Source organism: Cryptomeria japonica, chromosome 3, assembly GCF_030272615.1.
Source record: "Cryptomeria japonica chromosome 3, Sugi_1.0, whole genome shotgun sequence".
In the NCBI taxonomy this organism is placed as follows: Eukaryota; Viridiplantae; Streptophyta; class Pinopsida; order Cupressales; family Cupressaceae; genus Cryptomeria; species Cryptomeria japonica.
This window is the reverse complement of record NC_081407.1, coordinates 449773453-449794386: the sequence shown is the minus strand read 5'-3', so window position 1 is coordinate 449794386 and position 20934 is coordinate 449773453.

The window sequence follows — 20934 nt, the reverse complement described above, 5'->3', positions numbered from 1 at the left end:
ATTTTTATAAATCAGTGTGACATCTTTTGTAATTGAGCAGTGAGCTCTAGGCACTTGGCCTTCCTGCATGTGCAGGCCCCTATTGTAGCAGTAATATTCCCTTATTGGCTAGTACGTGAATGTCGTGGGTCACAAATCCCACCGAGGTTTTTCCCACATCGGGTTTCCTCATTAAAATATTGTGTTATGGTGTGCTTTTCATGTTGTGGTTGTTATTCTTATTTGCTGCATTATTTCTGGTTTACCGGTACACAGTTTTAATATGCTTTTCATGTTATAAGTTAAGAAAATATTACTACCGGTTAGATATTGATTCACCCCCCCCTCTCAGTATCTTTGGGAATCCTAATAGACCACACAAATTAGTATAAATTTGATCAATAACATCATTAGATTTGTCTTGTATACTCTTAAAATAAGTTCTGACTTGCTTTCCCATTTGACATTCCTTACATACTGGATTATAGGGCTTTCCAATCTTAGGTATATCTCTAACAACCTTAGTTGAACTGATCTTTACAATGCAATCAAAATTCACATGACACAACCTCTTAAGCCATAACCAACTCTCATCAAATTGTGCAATCAAACATGTCTTCTCACTGGAGTTCAAATAAAAGATGTTACCTTTAGTCTATAGATTGGTCGCAATATCCAAACCAGATCTATTAATGATCTTGCATTTTCCATCCTTGAACTGTAATTGAAATCCCTTATCCACCAACTGTCCTACACTCGAAAGATTATGCCTTAAACCTTCAACATAATAAACATTATAATTGTTATGCTTACTATCCAATGATATAGTTCCTCTTCCTCTGATCATACATGCTTTGTCATCTCCAAATATAACCAGACTACCATCAAATTCTTGCAAAGATAAAAACTTCCTTTTATCTCCAGTCATATGATGTGAACATCCACTGTCTATTACCCATTCATCCTTGTCTTCAATTTTAGCAGCAGGGGCCTTTACCTTATTTTGAATAACAAGTGTTAGAGCATCTTCCTTGATAGCCAAAAATACCCATTCCTTTCCACTACCAGATCCTCTGGTTGAATCTTTTACCGGTTCATCATTAGAATCAGTCACACCTTCCTCATCCACATAGTAACATGACTTGTCTTTGTTCCTCCTATACTTATGCTTGTTCTAATAATAACAGTTAGGCCTTAAAAGATATTCTAGCTTTCTCTTCAAATCTCGAATTCCTTTCAAGACATCTAGATGCAAAATGACCTATCTTGTTACATGCAAAACATTTAAAAGGTGATTTTCCTTCATACTTACTTCCTGCTGGACCTTTAGGTACTCTTCTAGAAAATAGGGCTTCAAGTTTCTCAAACTCATCATCTTCTTTCTTCATTTCCTCCAGTTCCTTCGCTTATAAATATTTCCAATCACTCTTGCTAGTTGATGATGCAGATGTGTGAAAAGCAAATTTAGTCTTTGCACCTCCTTGAGGACCAAATTCTTCAAGCTCAAAAGCAAATAATTTTCCAACCATAGTATCCCTATTAAAAGAAGTGTTAGCCATTGTTCTCATCTCATTAATTATAGTAACCTTTATCTTGTAAGCCGGTGGCAAAACTCTCAATACTTTAAAAACAATCCCATCTTCACTCAGAGATCCATCACAACATTGAATTCCCATAACAATTTCATTAACTCTTTCCATAAAAGCTGTAATCCTTTCATCTTCTTCCATCTTCAAATTCTCATACCTCACCTGGTAACCATCAAGTTTATAAATTTTAACAGTAGGGTCACCTTCATTCAGAGCCTTCAACTTATCCCATATAGCCTTTGCAAATGATTAGTCAGTTAATCCCATAATTTGTTGATCAGGAAGTGCGCTCAAGAGTGCTTCTCTAGCTCTACAGTCATTTTTAATATCCTTATCCAAGGTGGGCAGAGGAGGATTGTGAGAAGCCAGATTATGAGGAGTATATCCTTTCTCTATGATCTCCCAAATCTCTTTCCATATACATCTCAAATGAGTCTCCATCTAAATCTTCCATACCCTGTAATTTGTTGAATCAAGCTTAGGGGTTTCTCTCTGGAAAATAGATGTAGTTGAACTATTAGTTACCATAGGATCTTCCTCAAGCGGTTAAGCTTTTGCAGAGAGGACCAAGCTCTGATACCATTTTTTAGGATAACTAGTGGAGAACTGAGAGGGGGGGTGAATCAGTTGTCAACAGATTATAAAACTTTAAGCACACAAAATCTTTTACTAGAATGCATAAACCAAATACCAGAATAGAAGATATAACAATTAAGTACAAACATAAATCACAAAACAATTACCAACCATCCATAACACATAACACCATGATTTATACATGGAAAACCCAGTAAAGGGAAAAACCATGATGGGAAGCCTACCCATAGATGGATAATACTTCTGCAGTAAGTATGTGATTACAATAAGAGGGGCTTGCACATGCAGGAAGGACAATAGCCTAAGCGCATTTCTCATCACAAAATGAGCCTCACTGACTACAAAGTAAATCCAGACTACAATTTGGAAAGAGTTGGAGAATGCTAAGATGATATGGACAAAGCTTGAAACTCTTTATGAAGGTGACCAGGCTGTTAAGATTACTAAACTTGAAGGTTTCTGGGTAAGATATAAAACTTTAAAGATGGAAGAAGATGAGAAGATAAGTTCTTCATGGATAGAGTCAATGAGATTGTCATGGGTATCAAATGTTGTGGTAGATCTGCTAGTGAAGATAAGATAGTGTCAAAAGTTCTGAGTTCTACCTCCAGCTTACAAGATGAAGGCTACTACTATCAATGAACTCTAGACAATGTCAAGTACCCTTATGACCATAGATACACCACTTGGGAAATTGACTGATTTTGAACTTGAAGAACTTGGAGATCAGAGTGTTGCTAAAACTGAGACTGCATTTAGAGCATCTGCATCTAGTAAACAAAATATAGATTGGAAAGAGATGCATGCTAAGGATATGGAGGAAATTGAGAAATAAGAAAGAGAGATTGAAGAGATGGAAGCCATGATTGCTAGAAGAAATCCTAAAGGACCAGCTAGAAGTAAGTATGAAGGAAAAGTCCCTTTTAAATGTTTTTCATGCAATAATATTGGTCATTTTGTATCTAGATGTCCTGAGAGAGTTGCTAGGAATCGTGAAAGATTTATGAGGAATTATAAGCCTAATCCAGAATATCAGAGCAGACCTAGATTAAGAAGGAATAACGATAAATCATGTTATTATGTTGGTGGTGATGATGGTATTTCTGATGATGATGCCGATGATGAACCTGCGAGTGGATCCGGTAATGGAGCTTCATCCAGCAAAGATTGGGTCTATTGCTATCAAGGACAATTCTCTAGAATCTATCATTGAACCAACACATACTGAGGAAAAGGCCTTGGCTGCTAAAATTGAAGAAAATAATGAATGGGTTATAGACAATGGATGCTCACATCACATGACTGGTGACAAAAGAAATTTCTTATCATTGCAAGAGTTTGATGGTGGATTGACCAATCAGATTTGGAGACAACAAAGCATTTAGGATCAAAGACAAAGTAACAATATAATTGGATGGTAAGACTAATAATGATAATGTTGATTATGTTGAAGGCTTAAAGTATAATATTTTAAGTGTAGGTCAGATGGTGGATAGAGGATTTCATTTGCAATTCAAGGATGGAAAATGTAAGATCATTAATAAATCTGGATTGGAGATTTCTTCCAGAACTCAGACTAATGGAAATATAATTCATTTGAACTCTGATGAGAAGGCTTGCTTGATTTCTCATATTGATGAAAGTTGGTTATGGCATAAGAGGATGTGTCATGTTAATTTTTATTACATAGTAAAGATTAGTTCAATACCGACTGTCAGAGATTTGCCCAAGACTGTTAAACCTCATAATTCGGTATGTAGAGAATGTCAAATGGGTAAGCAATTTAGAACTTCCTTCAGAAGTGTACATGATAAATATATGAAATTATTGATCTTATTCTATTGATTTGTGTGGACCGACAAGGAATAAAATATTTCCAGGTGATAGATATTTTATGTTACTTTTTTATGACTATTCTAGAATGATGTTGGTAGCATTTTTGAAAGAGAAATCTGAAGCTTTTGAGAAATTCAAATTCTTTAAGGCTATGGTTGAGACTGAGACAAGACTAAAGATAAAGTGCTTAAGATTAGATCATGGTGGTAAGTTTACATCTGGTGAGTTCAACAACTTTTGTGAAAGGAAAGGTATTAGGAGACAACATTCTGCAGCTAGAACCCCACATCAGGACAGATTGGTGAAAAGAAAGAACATAACAATTTTGGATGTTGTAAGGACTATGATGAATGAAGATAAATTACCTGATATCTATTGGAGAGAGGTTGTCAATACCGTTGTATACACTTTCAACAGAGTACACATTAAAGGCGATACCAGTAAGACTCCTTATGAACTATGGTTTGGTCATACTCCTACTGTCAAATATTTTAGAATTTTTGGAAGTAAATGTTACATTAGAAGAGATGATGCATTAGGAAAGTTTGATCTTAGAAGTGATGAAGGAATATTTTTGGGTTATTCTACTAAGAGAAAAGCATATAGATGTTATAACAAAATATTGAATAGGATATTGGAAAGCATAAATGTCAAGGTAGATGAGCATGGCAGTAATCAGATTAGAGCATATGATTATGAACCGGAAGATGACTTTATCAGACCTGAACCAATAATGCAAATATCGGTTCAAAATAGTGAACCTATGACACCGGTAATGTCATAAAATTCAACAATGACAGAGGAACAACAGACTGAGTCAGCATATCAAGAAAAATCAAAGACTCCTAAGTATGTAAAGTTAAATCATTCTGAAGATCAGATCTTTTGGGATTATTGGAAGGTGTGCGCCCTTGGTTTCCTTGTGTTATGAATTGCAGTGTTTGGATTTATGGCATGGTATGCTTTCTTTCTTGGGAAGAAGTTGGTTTCATGGCTTAATAAGAAACAATCATGCACTTCATTGTCTACAACTGAAGCTGAATATGTTGCAGCTGCTACCAACTGTACTCAGATTTTATGGATGAAACAAATGTTAAAGGATATAAGGTTAAGTTATGATGATCTTATTGTTATTCACTGTGATAATACTCCTGCTATTGATATGTCAAAGAATCTGGTATTTCATTCCAAATCTATACACATTTCTTTAAGGTATAATTTCTTGAAGGAAAAGGTTGAAGCAAAGGAAGTCAGATTGGTTTATGTGCCTACTAAGGAATAGATTGTAGATATTCTAATGAAACCAATGCCTAAAGACATCTTTGAATATCTCAGAGATCAGTTGGGGGTTACCAACCCTTCGAAAGAGACTTAGAGATGTAGAGATGCATCAATCCGGTGAGCTTATCAGACATATTTTTCTGATTCGGGTTGATGAAGATGGTGCTACTACTCAAGGGGGGTAGTCAGTTGTTTGGTTCAGTACTCTTGGTTTAGTATCCATGCTTTGTCATTGATTTCAAAGGGGGAGAAGGTATTCATGTGAAAAATACTAGATCTTTTGATGGTTTTGGAGTTTGTTGGCATTCCTTGGCACTTGGATATTTTTCACATTCTGTGTTGCCATCAATGCCAAAGGGGGAGATTGTTGGAAATATGCTAGATTTGGTTAAGCATTGTCATTGATATCAACATTGTATCCCGGTTGGAGACTATCCTGGTTAGATCTATCTCGGTTAGTCTTGGTGATCTTTTTGGTTTTGGCTGTGATTCTAATCCGGTATGATCAAACCTCTGGAGTCAGTTTTGGATGCTTATTATGATGGTTATATGCTTGCTATATTCTTGTGGTTTCATGGTTTGGTTATCATTTTTGGTATTTTTGGTTACCGGTTGGTTTATACCTTTACCGGCTAGCTTTTGGCTTCACCAGTTTCTGGCATTCCCAATTAGCTTTACCGGTATGCTGTTTAGGTGACTTGGTCAATGGATTTTGGGTCCAGCTTATGGAATCAATTTCTTTCATGTTGTTGGTGCTTCTTGATCATGTATCCCAAGCATTTCATGACTGTGCATTGGATGATGTGCTATTATTGTGGTCCTAGTTGGATCCAGTTAAACTTTCACTGAGGGTTTCTACTGGCAAGTGAAGTGTGTTGGATTTTGGTCTTAGTAGAATCCCCGACGGATATAATTGTTCAGTTACTTGATTTAGGTCCATGCTATGTAATGTAAATCATAATATTGGTCTGGTGGTATCATGTGATGTAATTTTTGTAATTATGGGTTTAGGGTTTAGCTGACCTTGTCAATAAGGTTGATGATCTGTATTTACAGGTGGCCTATTCATGTTAATGGACATGCCATGGTTATGGTTGGTTAAGTCTTCACTATCAAAGAAAGAATTAAGTGTGAATAAAGTCATATCATTCAGGTGAAGGTTGGAAAGGTTTTGTATTATAGAGCAGACATTAATGCTTAATTAGAACTATATCAGGCATTAGTAGATGCTACTTTCACAGTTCATTGTTTTCCGAATTATAGTCCGATGATTTTGTAAGTCAGTGAGACTTCCATTTGTGATGAGCAGTGCGCTCTAGGTTGTTGGCCTTTCTGCATGTGCAGACCCCTTTGTAATTATTTATAATACTATTGTAGAGTATTCATCTGATTGTGGGTAGGGTTTCCCACTATGGTTTTTCCCTTTTCGGGTTTTCCATGTCAAAGTATTGGTGTTATGTGTGTTGTGCTTTCGTGTTATATTATGCATTGGGTTGTGCTCTGGTATAAGGTTTATAATTGAATTAATTGTTATTGTTAGTAAACTGATTCACCCCCCTCTCTCAGTTTACTATCAGTATCAGTGCATTCCAACAGTCCTAAGGGTTCATGTCATGTACTAGGATGTTAAAAGGGGTCATATGGTGTCCTAAGGGGTCGTGTTGTGTACTAGGATGTTAAAATGGGTCATATGGTGTCTTGAGGGGTCATATGGTGTCCTAAGGGGTCATATGGTGTCCTAAGGGGTCATATGGTGTCGTTAGGGGTCAAATGGGGTCCTAAGGGGTCACACATGTGTTAGAACACCATATGAATCCTTAGGACAACATAAGAGAGAGTATTAAAAAGGATAAAAGGGGACAAAGGGAGAGAGGTCCTAAGAGGACTTAAGGGGAGAGAGAGAGAGAGAGAGAGAGAGAGAGAGAGAGAGAGAGAGAGAGAGAGAGAGAGAGTACAGTATACAAAGATATTGAGAGGTGACACACACACACACACATATACACATAGACATGTTATATACATATGTATACACATATTATATACATACATATATATTTCTATATATTGATATGTTTTTATGTCAACATAACCCACACAGGTTTTTAGAGATAAAAACCTTGACTGGGATTTTATATTTAAAAAAACATGTTTGCACTTTTATTTAAGAAAAAACCCGATTGTGTTTAGGCTCGTTAATAGCCTTGGATGACAAAGGTGAGGCTTGGGAGTTTGATTTCACTCCATTTCCCTCCTTTTTTATGTGTTTTGTTTTATCAAATCAGTTTCTCAACTTCCTTGTCATCAAGTTTGCACTTCATCAATTGGGTATTTATAAAATTACCACCATAATTTCACACGCCTTCTGAGCTTTCTAACCATATATTCTATATTTGGACAACGTTAACATATTAAAGTTTATTTTTTTTTTACCAGTGTCTCCATAGTTCTCAGAGACATGTGTACCATTTTTTTTAATAACTTTTGTTCTACTTATCCAAATATTTAAAATATTATATATTATTGTAGTGCACTTGATTCTTTACAGTTTCTTTTTATTTTTTGCATTTTTGATTATTTTGATGTGAGTTATGTTTCATGCATGAACATACGTCTAATTTTCAGGATGTGCACATTTCGAAAAAAACATAAAAGAAAAATTTCAACAAAAAATTACAAAAAAATACACAACTTCTTATGCTCACTCTTAAGTATCTTTTTACAAAAGGATTTGTCAAAATACTAAATCTAACTATGAATTTTTTTATGTGCATGGTAGACACTATGTTATGTTTTTCAGAAAAATTATGAACTATTTTTCATGCGTGAAGGATTTGAACCTCTTAATCTTATCCATTTTTAAAAAACTTAAGTAGTTTAGAAACTAGATTCAGAGCACTACAATTCTTGTTGTTTTGGCATCTTCTAATTTTGAGTGCATGATTCTCAAATTGCTCTTGCAAGTTCAGGTTTACCTGATTTAAAAAAAAAATGGGTCCTCTTATATCCCCCTTTTTGCACACCATCTTGGTGCACTTACCCATTTGGGTCTCATTTTTGGTCTTGGCCATGTCTAGTTTGGCCCACTTTGTAATTGGGTTACATTTTTTAGTTCTCCACTTTTTGGTAATAGATTGTTTAGGTTTTGGGTAGGTGGCTTAGAGCGACAGCGTGGTTTCGTGTCATAATTGTAATGGGTAAGACATGTGAAGGGTGTTTGGGAATTCCTTGGGTGTTGGGGTTTTTTGTATTAATGGTCTATGGCTCTAGTTTTTTCATTTGGAGCTTGATATTGGTTGTAAAGTTACTCATACAAGGTGGATGTAAATTTTTGAAATATTCATTAATTATAAACTATATTATCGACCAGCAAAAAATATTATATATTATATATATTATTAATATATATTATATACTTGACTACGAAAATTTAAAGTAAGTTCCATAAGTAGGATGGTGAGAGAAGGTGGTAAATTTGATAGTGGCAATGGCAGCAGCGGGCTTCAAATCGACGAGTAGATTGTTGGGGCTCCGATCTATGGCAAGGATCAGAGGAAGTTCAGGTCTTGGAGCGATGAAGCGGACAAAGTTTTCCAATTGAAACAATACGAAACCTTACAATCGGCAAGCAACCAGCACTCAAAACAACAACATGGAAATATCAATCCCTAGGCCGACCATGGAAGGTGGATGTACCTAATCCTATGATGAGAGGTAGTAGGGATCCTGGACCACAAAGGAAATCAGATGCTAGTCACCCCTACACAGATAGCAACCTCAGGCCATTAAACTCGCAGACATGGAAGAAAAATGGCTTCTCATGGAGAAATGATGGTTGGTTTCGAAATGTGAAGCTTCCTACTTCTGATTTGGCACACAATTGGAAGTCAAGTTTAAAACCTAATCCCTCTATATTGGAGTCAGGAAAACTTAACACCCATAATTGTCATAGGAAAGGTTTTAAACCCCCTCTGGGTAATGACCCTAATAAATTTCAGAATGGGTGGTTTAGGCAAGATAGAACCTCACGTGTCAATCGTGCTGAGGCCTAGCAGTCCACTACCCCGACTACAAACCAACAATCTAATCTGGATCAATTTTGGAAAAATGAACATTGGCAAAGATACAATCCATCGGCTCATCTAGCCATCCACAAACTGGTAAGGAAAACTTTGAGACACACTGTTATTTTGGATGATAATAAGATTAATTTGGCTAGGTCAAATCTTCAAGATTTCTGTTTCTTTACCAAATGGGGTGGTGGCAAATGGTTAAGGGGAAATTTTGAGAAATGGTGTAGATCGCAATGGGGGGAGAACATTAACTTTAATGTCCTTCTGAATGATTATTATCTGATTGAGTTTATGAAAAATGAGGACATGTTTAATGCTAAAAATAAAGGTCCAAAGTATTGGACGGGATTGGGGTTCATATCATTGATTGGAAACCAAATTTTAATCCCCAGTTCCATACCCTGCCGGAAAACACAATCTGGTTAAGGTTATATAACTGCCCATTGGACTATTGGCACATTGAGATCATAAAAGATATCTGCAAAGAGCTTGGTACTTTTGTTTTTGTGGATGATATTCTGGAGGATAGGGTGTGGGGTAGCTTTATCAAGATATGTATTAATACTGGCCAGATCTCCAAAATCCCAGAAGAAGTCAAAATTATTGGGGTCGGAGAGGTATGGATTCAGAGGATTGATAGGGAAGATCAGTTGCACCTCTACCCCAAATGCTTCTCAAGGGAGCACATAGGTATTGATTGTGAAGTATCGGCCTCTATCCTTAAAATTTATGCTTGTGTGCAATCTAAGCTGGTTGACATGAAGTTAGTCAAGGAGAATACAAAAAATCAGGAAGCAAATGAAGTTGAGCAATCCTCGGCGGCCAGTATGAAGGAGATGGAAAAGAATAATCCTATCATTTATTCTCTGCTTGTTGTGTCTAGCCATCAACAGGCCCTTTCTGTCAACAGTGAAAGTGCTCAAGCTCTACTAAATATTTTTGAAGATGCTAAAACCCTTCAAAAGGATATTATAACAGAGTTTGCAGCTACTCTATCCTCAGTACCCAATAAGACTGGTGATTTTAGTATGATGGAGGATGAGATTACTCCCCCTCTGCTAGATGGTCCAACCACCTTTGATGATCTAGGCAAGAAAGGCTTCACAATTGGCTTGGAAGAAGGAGAAATTGTTTCCTCTGTCTTGGAATGGGAAGAAGATATTGAACTGGTTGCCAACCTTATAATGGATGATACTGCAAAAGGGCTTGGTAAGTCTGAGTCACATATTAATGTACCAAACTTCCATCCAAAGGGTAAAAGGGGGTGCAAATCAAGGAAAACAATGTTGATAATCGCAGGTGCAGCTAATGGGAAATCCAAGCTTAACTTAGGGAAGGGGAACCCCCTTCCCCAAGCTCCATGAAACTACTTTCCTGGAATGTTAGGGGCCTTAATGCCCCTGACAAGTGGCATTTAATTAAGCGCTAGATTGATGAGACTAAGGGGGATATTTGGGTATTACTGGAGACTAAATGGAGTCAGTCCGAGATTGAAAAATAAATGAAAGTATGGAAATAATGGAAAGGTCTTTTAAGGCCATCCAAGGGAGCCTCTGGTGGCATGAGAATAATCTGGAACCCTTTGAATGTTCAAATCACTCTCCTTGGTGAAGATAAATATTGGCAGCATTGTCTGGTCACTAGTTTATGCAAAAATGAGAGTTTCAATCTGTTTAATGTCTACGGACCTTCTGTTGCTAATGAAAAATGTGAGCTATGGGCACTCCTGTCAAACAGATTCCAAAATATCACTATGGGCAACTATGTGTTTGCAGGCGACTTCAATGCTATCTTGGCAAGTAATGAAAAGAAGGGTGGTATTCAGAGGATTAGTATGGCTCAAAAATATTTCCACAATTTTGTTGATAAGAATCAGTTATTGGATTTTGCCCCAAAGAATGGTACCTTTACATGGACAAATAGGCATACCGGTTTCACTGAAATTGCAAAATGTCTTGACCAGTTTCTGGTGGCTGGTGATTGGCTAGCTCAAAATCTTATTCTTGAATCAACTATTCTACCCCTTATAGGTTCAGGGCATTTCCCTATTTTCCTTAATGTGTCTCTAGGACATTCTGAGGGTGGCCATCCTTTCCGATTTGAGTTGATGTGGCTTAGAGTGCCAGATCTACATGATCTGATAGCAGCATGGTGGAATGAACCGATTCTTGGAAACAACTCGAGGTTGTTCAAGCTAATTAAGAAACTCAAGTAAATTAAGATCAAAATAAAAGAGTGGAATTTGAGTTAGTTCCAAAACATCCATATGGAGAAACTTAGGGTTACGATAGAACTGGAGGATCTTTCCAATTCTGTCATTAAGTTAGGCATGAATGAAGTACTCTTCCAAAGGGAAAGCTCTCTCAAGTATGAGCTAAATGAAATTCTCCAGTGTGAAGAAATTCACTGGAGACAGAAATCCAGAGAACTTTGGCTCAAGGATGGTGATAGAAATACCAAGTTCTTCCACAGATCGGCTAATGCCAATCATAGCAGGTCCAGAATATCGGAGGTGGTAAAACTAGATGGTAGTATTGCCAGAGATTATGAGGATATTACCCAAGAAGCAGTAAGACATTTTGAATCTCTGATGAATGGCAATTGTCAGAATGATTAGGAAGCAAGAAAACAGAATTCTAGACACAATCCCTCCTTTAATTATTGAAAGACAATATAGAGCTCTTCAAACCTATTGACTTAGAAGAAGTTAGGAAAGTTACCTTCCAGTTGAATCTTGATAAGACTCCAGGCCCTGATGGTTTTTCTGCAGCCTTCTTTTAGCATTTTTGGGACATTATTGCCTAGGATTTTCACCTAGAGGTAGAAGAATCCAAGAAAGAAATGAGTATGCTGGGAGCCATCATTCATACCTTTCTAGCCTTAGTACCAAAAAAGAAGAACCCTCAGCAAATGGGCGATTTTAGACCAATTTCTTTATACAACTCAGTTTACAAAATAGTAACAAAGATAATTGCTAATAGGCTGAAACCTCTTCTAAAAAATATTATTTTAGATGAACAGAGTGGCTTTACCCCTAGTCACTCTATTGTTGAAGGAATCATCTCTACTCATGAAACCCTCCACACCGCTAGGAAGACTAAAACTTCTTGTATAATATTAAAGCTGGATATCATGAAAGCCTATGATATGGTGGACAGGGAATTTCTTGTAGAAGTATTGAGGAAATTTGGCTATTGTAATGAATGGATCATTTGGGTCAAGAATTGTCTATCAACCCCCAAATTCTCAGTTTTGGTTAACGGTTCATCTCATGGTTTCTTCCCTTCAACAAAAGGCATTTGCCAAGGGGACCCTATGTCGCCATTTATGTTTATAATTATGGTTGAAGCTTTTGGTCGGATGATTAAATCTCTTCCTCGTGATGGTCACTGGCAGGGTGTCAATGTGGCTACATGAGCTGAACATTCAACCCACTTGCAATTTGCTGATGATACTATTCTATTTGGAGCCTCTAGCAGAAGAGAGGCAAGGATAATAAATACATGCCTAAATGACTATTGCAAGGCTTCAGGGAAGAAAATCAATTGGAACAAGTCAAAAGTTTTCTTTATCAACACAATGCCGAATATGCAAGCTGTCCTATCAAGAATCCTTACTTTAAGAGTGGCAAACTTTCCAGGTAAATTCCTTGGGACTCCTCTTTTTAGTGGCCACAATAAGACTTGCTATTGGACACATCTTATTGAGAAATGTAAATCTAGGCTTGAAAATTGGAAAGGGAAGTGGTTATCATCTGCCGATAAGCTTACTATGATAAAATTAGTCATCTCTGCCTTACCGGTTTTCTCCATGGCTTGCATGAAGCTACCGGTTTCCATAGAAGATGAGTTAATCACCATAATGAGAAATTTCCTTTGGAATGGATCGAATGATAAAGGGAATTTTCCACTTATTGCCCGGGGAAAAATAAGCCAACTAAAAAATGCTAGAGGTGCTGGCATTCAACATATTTCTATTATGAATTTGGCTATGGGTGCAAAATTGGTGTGGGAAATTTGTAGAGGCGATAATCAAAGATGGACAAGAATCCTTAAACACAAATATCTGGACTCACTTGAGCCTAAAAGGATTCTCACAGTTACCAACTCTCCTAGGGGCTCGGCCATTTGGAATTTTATTCTGGAGTGAAGAGAGATCATTAGTGATCAGGTCACTTGGGATGTCAGAAATGGGAGGAATGCATCCTTCTGGTTGGGTTCTTGGAGTGGCAATGAAGCCTTGTGTCATAACCTTGTTCTTCAACCTATAATGAGAGAAACTTGTCGGCTTTGGGGTCGCAAGGTTTGTGATTATGGTCATTCAATTAAGGAGAATGGTATGGACAAATGGGTGTGGAACTCTCTGGACCCATTGGTTTTAGCCCAAAATTAGAAAGACCTTCTCACCGATATTCTAAAGAATCAAATTATTCATCCATCCTCAGAAGAGGACATCATTAGATGGTTTGGCTCTTTTGATGGTAAGTATAAGGAATATTTTGGCTATAAATTGAAAGAAGCTACAGTAGATAAGAAGGATTGGCCGGTTAGGCTATTCTGGCACAAACATCTTCTTCCTAAAGTAGGTTCATTTGCTTGGATGAATTTTCAGAGGAAAATCTTAACCAATTAAAGAATCCTTAAATTAGGTATTAATGGTCCTAGTAGATGTGTATTATATCGGAATTAAGAGGAAATAATTGATCACCTTTTGCTACACTGTAATTTCTCCAGCAACTGTTGGTGGCATTTTATGGGTAAGTTAAATCTGGTATGCCCTTTTCTAAAAGGTTGGGATGATTGGTTTCTACTATGGCCTAAATCAAAATGCAAGGTGTTATTTGGGGACTTATTTGTTATCCTTCCCTCACTGATGATTTGGGAAATTTGGAAACAAAGGAATCGAAGAATTTTCCAGGATAAAGAGTGATAACTTAATGATGAATGAATAGTACCAAACTGGTACTGAGAGGGGGGGGGGGGTGAATCAGTACAAGCAAAAATAGAACCTTAAACCAGTTTGTCAACTAACACTTATGCACTGATAGACAAACAATAGCATCGGTCCTTCAACAGAGTTCAATCGACAAAACCCAGTATAACTGAGACAAGCAAAGACCGGTTGACACTTAGCTTCTCATATAATCTAACTCTTCATTCCCATTTCACCCTAATGCATGAACATGCAATCTACCATCAAAGATGTACATATTACAACAAGATCAACATGCATCACTACTTAATTAGAAAACAATCATAACATCACGTGAAGAAAGCATCACACATGACACACACATTTTTCATGTGGAAATGCAACTAGGAAAAACCACAGTGGGGATGAATACCCACAAGCTATTTTTGAACTCTTTATAAGTCCGCTCTATTATAAGCCTTGTTCGGTTAAAGATAGATACAATAGGTTCTATTAGGAACTGATCCTGTTAGGGATCACTCGGTTAAGGGATGGCTACAATACCTGGTTAAGGGTTAGCCCTATTAAGGGTACCTTGTTAGAGGATTTCAAGAACTCAATAGCTAAAGGATATCAATGAATCAGTAGCTTCGAGTTACCCTATTGAAGGATTTTCAACAAGCCGATTAAGGCTACCCTGTTAGGGGATTTCACAATTGTTGAAGTGGTTAAAGATCAACAGGTATATCAATGACCTGATAATAGCACTCAATGCCAATGCAGATCTGCTTAAGCTCCTCTTCACCTTCTGCACTTACACTCTGTAGATATGACTTCTCTCCTCTGGTCTAGAAACAATCATGTATCTCTTCTCTTAGATACAAACAGACAAATTTTGCCAACAAACTCTGAAAGAATCACAACATCAACCTTATAGGACAACAGACAAGTCAGTAGCATAAACCCTAGACCTATTAGGTTAAGGAATTCAAACGGTTCAATCCTGACCATTGATCATATTGTATTGAATGCAACAGTCTTGATCCAATCTCAAGATATTCTCCATCATTCATTTTCCACCGATTTCATGGTGGCTGATAACCCATCACACGTTATCATCGTTTACTAACTTCACACATTCCTGAGGTAGATAGGAACACTCTTCTTTATGCAAGATCCTTCACGCGCACAAGGATTATGTGGCAACACTATCTGTTCTTCGTTATCATGCTAACTTCATCACATAAAGATCACTGATTGAGTCAAACAGGCTTGAGGTATTCCAACCGAAAATCCTAAAGTGGAAACTACCTACCAACCGGTAGTCATACAATGCTTCCATGTGCCGGTTCCCATAACTACATGTCGGTTCACCTTGAACAAATATATCACTTTACTTTGGCATATATACCGGTTCTCACATATGCTGGTTCTCTCTTCATATCACATATTGACATCAATGACAACATACAATATCATTATGTCCTTATACCGGTTCACATAATGCCAACAATCTCCCCCTTTGGCATTGATGACAATATACAAAGATATCTCTCTGCTAACTCATCTTCTCCCCAATTTCTGCAGATATCTTCTCCGCTACACTTCTTCTCCCCCTTTGACAACAATGCTAAAGTGGAGGCACAAACATCCCTGTTCCATTATGCTGCTCCCCCTGAGGAGTAGCATCCTTCAACACATCAATCAACAAAAAAAATGACTATGTAATACCTGACTGATGTGGAACAAATACTTTTAATTTACCTCCTGAAGGGGCAGTACCCCCAATTCACCTCTTAAATACACAAATGTAGTCTTTGGGAGAGGCTTGGTGAATATGTCTGCTAACTGCTCCTTACTGGAAACATGTTCCAGTGCAATCTCTTTATTCTGAACCATTTCCCTCAAGAAATGATACTTAAGCTCAAAATGCTTGGTTCTAGAATGTAAAACCGAATTCTTTGAAATATTGATAGCACTTGTGTTATCATAGAATATACTTATTGGTTCAGATACAAGGATTTTGAAGCCATCTAATACATGCTTCATCCATGAGACCAGTCTACCACCAAGAAAGAATGCACCACCAGTTGTGCTTTTCCGATCATCCACATTACCTACCCAATCAGCATCTGTGAATACTTTCAGGTTGAAATCATTGATGTATGGGTACCACAATTCATAGTCAACTATTCCTTCAGATACCTAAGAATCCGCTTGACTACAACCAAGTGGGATTCTCTTGGACTTTTCTGGAACGTTGCAGTAATGCCAACTGCATGTGCAATATCTACCCTGCTATGCACTACATAATGCAACTTACCAATCATTGATCAGTATTCCTTCTCATCAACCAATGCGGAATCATCCTCTTTTGATAATTTGCAACCAATCACCATCAGTGTACCAACTAGTTTGCTATCTTCCATGCCAAAGGTCTTCAACACCTCTTTGACATATTTGGACTGAGTGATAAAGATTCCATCTTTCATTTGCTAGATTTGTATTCCAATGAAGAACTTAATCTCCCTTATGAGTGACATCTCAAACTCTTCCTTCATCTCATCAGCAAACTCATGACTCATCTTGTCATCTCCACCAAAGATAATGTCATCAACAAAAACCTCATAGATCAGGATCTGATCTCCTTTAGATTTCAAGTAGATATTGCTATCTTCACTTGTTCTCTCAAATCCTATCTTCATAAGATAGGAATGTAGACATTCATACCATGCTCTAGGTGCCTGCTTTAGACCATATAAGGCTTTATGTAGCCTGCACACCATATCATTGTCTTCAGATAGGGAAAACCCATCTGGTTGCTCTATATACACCTCCTCTTCAAGTACACCATTTAGGAATGTAGATTTTACATCCATTTGATATACCTTGAATCCTTTAAAAGCTGCATATGCAAGAAGCATACAAGCTCCTTCCAATCTGGCTACAAGAGCAAAGGTTTCTCCATAGTCTTCTCCTTCTGCTTGAGCATATCCTTTGCACACCAATCTAGCTTTGTTCCTAATCATTGTGCCATCCTCATTCAGCTTGTTTCTAAACACCCATTTGGTGCCAATGACATTTTTATGCTCCGATCTAGGTACCAAGGACCATGTACCATTTTTCTCTATCTGGTCAAGTTCCTCTTCCATTGCCTTGATCCAGTATTCATCTTAATGAGCCTCTTTGAATGATTTAGGCTCAAATTCAGAGATCATAGATGATTTTTCTCTGATATTTCTTCTTGTAAGGATTCTTGCATCCTTATCTCCTATGATCTGCTTAGGATCATGATTCAGCTTGACATACCAAGGAATAGTCTTGACTAGTTCTTCTTGCTTTCCTCTTCATCCTCATCTTCATCAGTATCAACATTCACCGGTTCAGGAACACTGTTACTAGTACTTGGTTGACTAACAACCAGTTCCCAGAAGGTTGCAACCGGTTCATTTATAGCTTGCTCACTGCCGGTTTCCTCCAGTTTCTCAGAGGTTTCATCAACTCTCACATTGATACTTTCCATAATTCTCTAAGTCCTATTGTTGAAACACTTGAGAGCTTTACTCTTGGTGGAATATCCTAGGAATATTCCCTCATCACATTTAGCTTCAAACTTGCCCTGCTGTTCACTCCTCTTGATGTAACATTTGCTACCAAATACCCTAAAGTAGCTAACCATGAGTGTCTTACCGATCTAATACTCACAAGGAGTTTTATCCTTACCTTTCTTGATGAGTACCCGGTTCATTGTGTAGACTGCAGTGCTTACCGCTTCTCTCCAAAAGGTGTGAGCTACCTTTCCTTGAATCAACATGGTTCTAGCTGCTTCAACCATGGTCCGGTTATTCCTCTCTACTAGGCCATTCTGCTATGGAGTCCGGGGGGCAGACAGTTGCCTCTTGATGCCAAATTCTTCACAATACTTGTTGAATTACCGGAAGTGAATTCCCCTCCTTGATCAATTCTAAGGAACTTGATCCTTTTACCACTTTCCTTCTCCACTAATGCTCTGAAAGCTTTGAACTTCACAAAGGCTTCAGACTTGTCTTTCAAGAATGTGACCCACATCATTCTTGAGCAGTCATCAGTGAGAATCATGAAGTACCTATCACCCTGCACACTTCTAGTTTTCATAGGACCACACAAATCAGTATGCACAAGATCAAGATAGTTGTCAGCAGTGAAAGATTTACCTTTAAAGGTTGAGGAAGACATTTTCCCCAATTGACACTCTCTGCATAAGGTATTATCCGGTTTGCTTAGCACCGACAACCCTCTAACTACCTTGATCTTACTAGCCTTCACAATGTTATCAAAGTTTACATGGCAGAGTCTCCTATACCATATCCAACTATCATCAAATTTAGCCATAAGACATGTACTTATATTTGCATTCAGCTGAAATGGGTTACCTTTGGTCTGCATACCGATAGAAACAATTTCACCATTCTTTCCTTTGATTCTGCATACTCCATTCTTTAATTCTAGAGTAAGACCACTGTCATTTAGCTGGGCAACACTCAGAAGGTTGTGTTTGAGACCATCAACCCAATACACATTGTCAACACTACTCTTTCCATTCAGAGAGATGGACCCTTTTCCTTTAACCATACATGGTGCATCATTGCCAAAATGAACCACACCACCATCATACTCTTCCAAGGATAGAAACTTGCTCTGGTCACCAGTCATATGGTGAGAGCAACCACTATCAATAATCCACTCATTGGAATTATCAAAGCGAGAGACAAGAGCCTTCTTGTCTGACACATCTTCCTTTACAGCAACAAACACAATGTCTTCATTCTCTTCATCTTCTGATTCCAAACACAATGTCTTCATTCTCTTCATCTTTTGATTCCTCATCTGTGACACCTTCATCAACTACAACAAAACAGTTTCTCCAGTTTCCTCCTTTGAATATCCTAAATCTTTCTGGTTTATCCTTGTTGTTACTATTAGGATAGTTCATAGCAATATGTCCTATTCGGCTACATGAAAAACATTTCAAAGGGAGCTTACCTCTATATTTACCAGTTCCTTTTGGAAGTTTTCTGGCAAGAAGAGCTTCAAATTCCATCAAAAAATCCTCATCATCCATTACTCTACTCTGTCTTGGTTCACCACTAGTGCTTGCTTCTTTTCCTTTCCTGGATGGTACAACAGAAGCTCTAAAAGCTGATTCACTCTTTAGAACACTGCCATCAAAACTATTTATCTCATAGGCTGTCAAATTTTCTATGATGGAGTCCAAGGATACCTTAGTCTTGTCTATTGATCTCAGCTCCTGAATAGCAGCAACCCTTATTGCATAGACCGGCAATAGGTATCTCAAGACTTTGCTTACCACAATGGAATCTTCCATTTTACCACCTGCACTCTTGATATCTCTGACAATAGTTTTGATTCTAATACCATACTGTTGAATGGTTTCACCTTCAACCATTTGCATGTCTTCAAACTTTCCTCTAAGGCTTTCTTCCTTAGCTTGTTTTACATGCTCATCACCTCCATAGATATTTTCAAGAGCATCCCATACCTCTTTGGGATTTACCTTATCTTGGACATCAATGAACTTAATATTAGATAAACTACTGATTAGGGCTTCCATGACTTGCCCATTCTCCTATATCTCTCTCTTTTGATCATTGATGAGAGTACCAGTAGGGGCAACATAGGGATTCTCAACATAGCTCCAGTGTTGAGCACCCATGCTTCTGATGTATATCTTCATTCTGTCTTTCCATATACTGAAATTTTCTTTGTTAAACTTTGGACCTTTCCTCTTCATCATTACAACAGGATCTTTCCCTCAAGCGGTTAAGCTTACAACACAGAGGACCTGGAGGATGCTCTGATACCAATTGATAACTTAATGATGAAACAATAGTACCAAACCGGTATTGAGAGGGGGGGGTGAATCAGTATAGGCAAAAACACAACCTTAAACTAGTTTGTCAACTAACACTTATGCACTGATAGACAAACAACAACACCGATCCTTCAACAGAGTTCAACCGGAAAAACCTAGTATAACTGAGACAAGCAAACACCGATTGACACTTATCTTCTCATATAATCTAACTCTTCATTCCCATTTCACCCTAATGCATGAACAGACAATCTACCATCAAAGATGTACATATTACAACAAGATTAACATGCATCACCACTTAACATGAAGAAAGCATCACACATGACACACACATTTTTCACGTGGAAACCCAACTGGGAAAAACCACAGTGGGGATGAATACCCACAAGCTGTTTTTGAACTCTTTAGAAGTCTTCTCTGTTAGAAGCCTTGTTCGGTTAAAGACAGATACAATAGGTTCTGTTAGGAACCGATCCTATTAGGGATCACCCGGTTAAGGGATGGCTACAATACCCAGTTAAGGGTTAAACCCTATTAAGGGTACCTTGTTAGAGGATTTCAAGAACTCAATAGCTAAAGGATATCAATGACTCAGTAGCTTTGAGTTACCCTATTATAGGATTTTCAACAAGCCGGTTAAGGCTACCCTGTTAGGGGATTTCACAACTGTTGAAGTGGTTAAAGATCAACAGGTATATCAATGACTTGATAATAGCACTCAATGCCAATGCAGATCCACTTAAGCTCCTCTTCACCTTCTGCACTTACACTCTGCAGATATGACTTCTCTCCTCTG